The sequence below is a fragment of the Neoarius graeffei genome, chromosome 4 (assembly GCF_027579695.1).
Source record: "Neoarius graeffei isolate fNeoGra1 chromosome 4, fNeoGra1.pri, whole genome shotgun sequence".
NCBI classification, from domain to species: Eukaryota; Metazoa; Chordata; class Actinopteri; order Siluriformes; family Ariidae; genus Neoarius; species Neoarius graeffei.
In genome coordinates this window covers 48,662,973-48,669,419 of record NC_083572.1, presented here as the reverse complement: position 1 = coordinate 48,669,419, position 6,447 = coordinate 48,662,973, and positions in this window count along the sequence as shown.

The window sequence follows — 6,447 nt, the reverse complement described above, 5'->3', positions numbered from 1 at the left end:
TGGTAAGAAAACACACTGGGTGAAATATTTTGACAAAATTCAAAAGTTTAATGGTGGCACCAGGAGCTCAAAGTTATGGAAAAAGCTGCTATTTTATGACAAAATTTCAATCACTTTTCATGAAACATTATGGCACCTTATAGAGTATACCAAATATCTTAGATACACATTTTTAGTACATATTCTAAATATATTATCAACAACAGTTTGAGTTTCAGCTGTTCATTGAATCATTGTTCAACTACTTTTAAACAATACAAATGTATTATGCATCACATTAATGCTTCTCAATCCCTTGCAAAGGTTCTTAACATGATCTCTGGCTCACAACAAATCAATAAATGGAGTCCAACATTGTGATTCAAACCTTACGCGAAAACATAAAATAAGCGTTTTTTGGCAAAAAATGAACCTCATGGTGCCACCATTAGACTTTTGAATATGGTCAAAAAAATTTTACAGGATGTCTTTATTGGTGAAAAGGAACACCCAAACAAAAATGCATCAGATTTTATGAAAGTGAGGGCAACTGATGCACCCTATTGTATATGAGTGTTTAGTCTATGTCTAGTTCTTATCGAGTGTTTATACTGTTTATATTGTTTGTTTGAGTGTTTAGTCTGTCTAGTTCTTATCTAGTGTTTATACTGTTTATATTGTCTGTTTATGAGTGTTTAGTCTATGTCTAGTTCTTATCTAGTGTTTATACTGTTTATACTGTCTGAGTGTTTAGTCTTTGTCTAGTTCTTATCTAGTGTTTATACTGTTTATATTGTCTGTTTATGAGTGTTTAGTCTATGTCTAGTTCAGTGGCGGCTGCTGGTTTTTAAAACAGGGGAAGCCCATTTTACGCATTCATCGTAAAACCTGTAGGCCGGATATCAAAGCATAGAAAAGTGTGCCCCATTAGCATAGTGAACTAGACAACCCTACCTAGTGGCAGAAAGTATTTTTGCTTGTACATTTCATGTTATAGTCTGGCTTACCAGGCTAGTGCCTCATATCCTTAATCAAAAATATCAAACATCCAAAAATCACTGGCTATTCAACGAAGAGCCTTGAACATCATACCCTGATATGCAACACAGAGTCTTTAACACAACACCCAGCTGTGCAACACATCCTTGAACATCTTCTGCAACACAGTCTGGAAATTCATAACCAGGTAGGCTATGCAACACACAGAACCTTGAATATTCTACCCAGGTATAACCTATAACACAGAGCCCACCATTCTCTTAACATTACTGAACAATATACACACTTCAGATTCATGAACATGAACACTATTTATACACAAATTCTGCCCTCCGCTCCTTTTCCAGAAAATGGTCTGTGACCCTGTCATACCAGCTGGTTGTGCTTTCCAGAGACTTTACCAATTTCTGTTAGCAGCTAGCACTGCAGATCCCAATAAGGCTCAAGCTAGCCTACAACCAGATTGAACTACAAATGAAATAAACGAGTGAATTCGCGAATGATCAAACTGATAGAATGGATGAAAGTTAACAGAGCACAACAAGTAATATTTACATTTATTTACAGAGTAATGTACAGAGACATCAATGAGAAGAACCGTTTATATGAAAAGAAATTCGGACAGCACTTTGGCACACGACTGCACTTTCTCGACATCCGCTAGGGACTGACTGATCATGCTTCCGTGTTCCTCGCCGAAGTACCACCCTCCTCATGTCTTTCAAACACTACCTCCAATAATCCTTTATCAGCCCGGCTTCTTGTCCCTCCCACTGTCTCGTTTAGTCCCAGAGAAGCCCGGCTTCCCTGGAAGTGACGATTTTGTTGATTTTAACCAATAACAACTAGCCGAAATTGGCTGTTCAGAGCCGTCTCGTAGACTGCAATGGATACCCGGCTGCCAGTCAGTGTTGCCAGATACTGCTGACGTTTTCCATCCCAAAATATGTTCAAAACCCGCCAAAATGCACTTAACCCTCTGGAGTCTAAGTGCCCGCCGGTGGGCAATTTGACACTTCTCCAAAAACACATCTGTAACCCTGTGAGTTTTTGTCATTCAAACATATAAGTGACACCATTAAAAACCTTGAAACTTCTAGTTTTCAAATATATATATATATATATATATATATATATATATATATATATATATATATATATATATATATGAAATAAATTATATAGCTGGCCCTTTTTAAAGAGAGTGAAAAGAAATCTTTGGATTTTCTGTACTGTCTGACTGCAGCAGTCCCCGAGGCCACACCTATCGCTATTCACATGTAAAGTACCCGGTGCTTGAGTGGCTATTCAGAGGTGAGAGCACGCCCCATTCAGCCAGAAGGCAAAGGCAATGTCCTGCCAGAGCACATGGAAAGTGACAGGGGGGTGGGGGCCATCAGAGGTGTTTCACGCCCATCTAATTAGTATTCGACTAACAGAGACACTGGCTTGACATACAATTACTTTTTTACATTTTGTATGGAAACAACAAAACATTTCTAAATGCTCTTTTTACTTTTATGCAGCCAACACTTTTGTTTACAAGGTTCAAACTTCAAAAGTCTTGGCTAGATATATTTATTGTGTGTTTTCTTGCACTGTTTGAAGACCTCTAAAGCCTGTTTTTTGTACAGTTGTGTTTACACTCAATTTAAATAAAACGTGTTCGTATTACATTCACTTTACTTTCATATTATTTTTTGTTAGGCTTTTCAGAATACAACCATATGTGCCACTTTTGCTTAGATGTTTACAGTTAGTTGAAATACTTGAAAATGTCAGGGTGTTGCAAACAGCCTCAAAGTCTCTGAAAGGCCTTAGACTCCAGAGGGTTAAAACCGCCCAATCTGGCAACACTGCTGCCAGTCCATAGAGCCCATTGAAATAAGAAAGGTTACAGCCTGGCAGCAAAAGTGATTCTCGTAGCGAACTGCAAGTTCGTCAGACATCACTCAAATAAGTTACAGGATAGTTATGAACATAAATACAATCTTGGGCATATATTATGTTATGCAAGTTATTGTTTTAATGAGAATTCAACGTCGTAGACGCCGCAGTTTGGGGAGAGAATTTTAGGGGAAGCTCGGCTTCCCTTGCTGTCTCTGAGGAATCGCCCCTGGTCTAGTTCTTATCTAGTGTTTATACTGTTTATATTGTCTGAGTGTTTAGTCTATGTCTAGTTCTTATCTAGTGTTTATACTGTTTATATTGCCTGAGTGTTTAGTCTTTGTCTAGTTCTTATCTAGTGTTTATACTGTTTATATTGTTTATGAGTGTTTAGTCTTTTGCCTAGTTCTTATCTAGTGTTTATACTGTTTATATTGTCTGAGTGTTTAGTCTATGTCTAGTTCTTATCGAGTGTTTATACTGTTTATATTGTTTGTTTGAGTGTTTAGTCTATGTCTAGTTCTTATCTAGTGTTTATACTGTTTATATTGTCTGAGTGTTTAGTCTATGTCTAGTTCTTGTCTAGTGTTTATACTGTTTATATTGTTTGAGTGTTTAGTCTTTTGCCTAGTTCTTATCTAGTGTTTATATTGTTTATATTGTCTGAGTGTTTAGTCTATGTCTAGTTCTTATCGAGTGTTTAGACTGTTTATATTGTTTGTTTGAGTGTTTAGTCTATGTCTAGTTCTTATCTAGAGTGTTTATACTGTTTATATTGTTTGTTTTTTCAATTATTTTATTTTTATTTATTGCATTGCCTGTTTGCACCGTGGGTCAGAGAGGACTGAAATTTCATCTGTGCTGTATGTCGAGCATGTATAGCATATTTGACAATAAAGTTGACTTGACTTGAAGAAGAAGAAACCTTTATTTGTCACATGCACAGTGAAATTCATCCTCTGCATTTAACCCATCTGAAGCAGTGAACACATGCACGCACACACACCCAGAGCAGTGAGCAGCCCAGAGCGCCCGGGGAGCAGTCAGGGGTTCGGTACCCTGCTCAGGGGCACCTCAGCCCAAGGCCGCCCCATGTCAACCTAACTGCATGTCTTTGGATTGTGGGGGAAACCGGAGCACCCGGAGAAAACCCACGCAGACACGGGGAGAACATGCAAACTCCACACAGAAAGGCCCTCGCCGGCCGCTGGGTTCGAACCCGGAACCTTCTTGCTGTGAGGCAACCGTGCTAACCACTACACCACCGTGCCACCCAATTAATACACTTTCTTCCTCTTTTTGGAATCATATCCTGAGTGAAAAGAGTGCTGCACATTAGTCTTGGACAGAAATCATTTTTATTTATTAACTTTCTCGGACTTGCACAGTTTGTGAACCCTTTAGAACTTTCTGCATAAATATGATCATCAGATTTTCACACAAGTCCTAAAAGTAGATAAAGACAACCCAGTTAAACAAATATTATACTTGGTCATTGATTTATTGAGTGGGCGACACGGTGGTGTAGTGGTTAGCGTTGTCGCCTCACAGCAAGAAGGTCCGGGTTCGAGCCCCGTGGCTGACCAGGGCCTTTCTATGTGGAGCTTAGGCCAAAGACATGCAGGTTAGGTTAACTGGTGACTCTAAATTGACTGTGAGTGTGAATGGTTGTCTGTGTCTACAGTGGTGCTTGAAAGTTTGTGAACCCTTTAGAATTTTCTATATTTCTGCAAGAATATGACCTAAAACATCATCAGATTTTCACACAAGTCCTAAAAGTAGATAAAGAGAAACCAGTTAAACAAATCAGACAAAAATATTATACTTGGTCATTTATTTATTGAGGAAAATGATCCAATATTACATATCTGTGAGTGGCAAAAGTATGTGAACCTTTGCTTTCAGTATCTAGTGTGACCCCCTTGTGCAGCAATAACTGCAACTAAACATTTCCAGTAACTGTTGATCAGTCCTGCACACCGGCTTGGAGGAGTTTTAGCCCATTCCTCCGTGCAGAACAGCTTCAACTCTGGGATGTTGGTGGGTTTCCTCACATGAACTGCTCAATTCAGGTCCTTCCACAACATTTCGATTGGATTAAGGTCAGGACTTTGACTTGGCCATTCCAAAACATTAACTTTATTCTTCTTTAACCATTCTTTGGTAGAATTACTTGTGTGCTGAGGGTCGTTGTCTTGCTGCATGACCCACCTTCTCTTGAGATTCAGTTCAGGGACAGATGTCCTGACATTTTCCTTTAGAATTTGCTGGTATAATTCAGAATTCACTGTTCAATCAATGATGGCAAGCCGTCCTGGCCCAGATGCAGCAAAACAGGCCCAAACCATGATACTACCACCACCATGTTTCACAGATGGGATAAGGTTCTTATGCTGGAATGCAGTGTTTTTCTTTCTCCAAACGTAACTCTTCTCATTTAAACCCAAAAGTTCTATTTTGGTCTCATCCATCCACAAAACATTTTTCCAATAGCCTTCTGGCTTGTCCATGTGATCTTTAGCAAACTTCAGACAAGCAGCAATGTTTTTTTTGGAGAGCAGTGGCTTTCTCCTTGCAACCCTGCCATGCACACCATTGTTGTTCAGTGTTCTGCTGATGGTGGACTCATGAATGTTAACATTAGCCAATGCAGGAGAGGCCTTCAGTTGTTTAGAAGTTACCCTGGGGTTCTTTGTGACCTCACCAACTATTACACTCCTTGCTTTTGGAGTGATCTTTGTTGGTCGACCACTCCTGGGGAGGTAATGGTCTTGAATTTCCTCCATTTGTACACAATCTGTCTGACTGTGGATTGGTGGAGTCCAAACTCTTTAGAGATGGTTTTGTAACCTTTTCCAGCCTGATGAGCATCAACAACGCTTTTTCTGAGGTCCTCAGAAATCTCCTTTGTTCGTGCCATGATACACTTCCACAAACATGTGTTGTGAAGATCAGACTTTGATAGAGCCCTGTTCTTTAAATAAAACAGGGTGCCCACTCACACCTGATTGTCATCCCATTGACTGAAAACACCTGACTCTAATTTCACCTTCAAATTAACTGCTAATTCTAGAGGTTCACATACTTTTGCCACTCACATATATGTAATATTGGTTCATTTTCCTCAATAAATAAATGACCAAGTATAATATTTTTGTCTCATTTGTTTAACTGGGTTCTCTTTATCTACTTTTAGGACTTGTGTGAAAATCTGATGATGTTTTAGGTCATATTTATGCAGAAATATAGAAAATTCTAAAGGGTTCACAAACTGTCAAGCACCACTGTATGTGTCAGCCCTGTGATGACCTGGCGACTTGTCCAGGGTGTACCCCGCCTTTCGCCTGTAGTCAGCTGGGATAGGCTCCAGCTTGCCTGCGACCCTGTAGAACAGGTTAAAGTGGCTAGAGATAATGAGATGAGATTTATTTATTGAGGAAAATGATCCAGTATTACATATCTCTGAGTGGCAGTTAATTTGAAGGTGAAATCAGAGTCAGGTGTTTTCAATCAGGTGTGAGTGAGCACCCTGTTTTATTTAAAGAACAGGGATCTGTCAATGTTTGATCTTCACAACACATG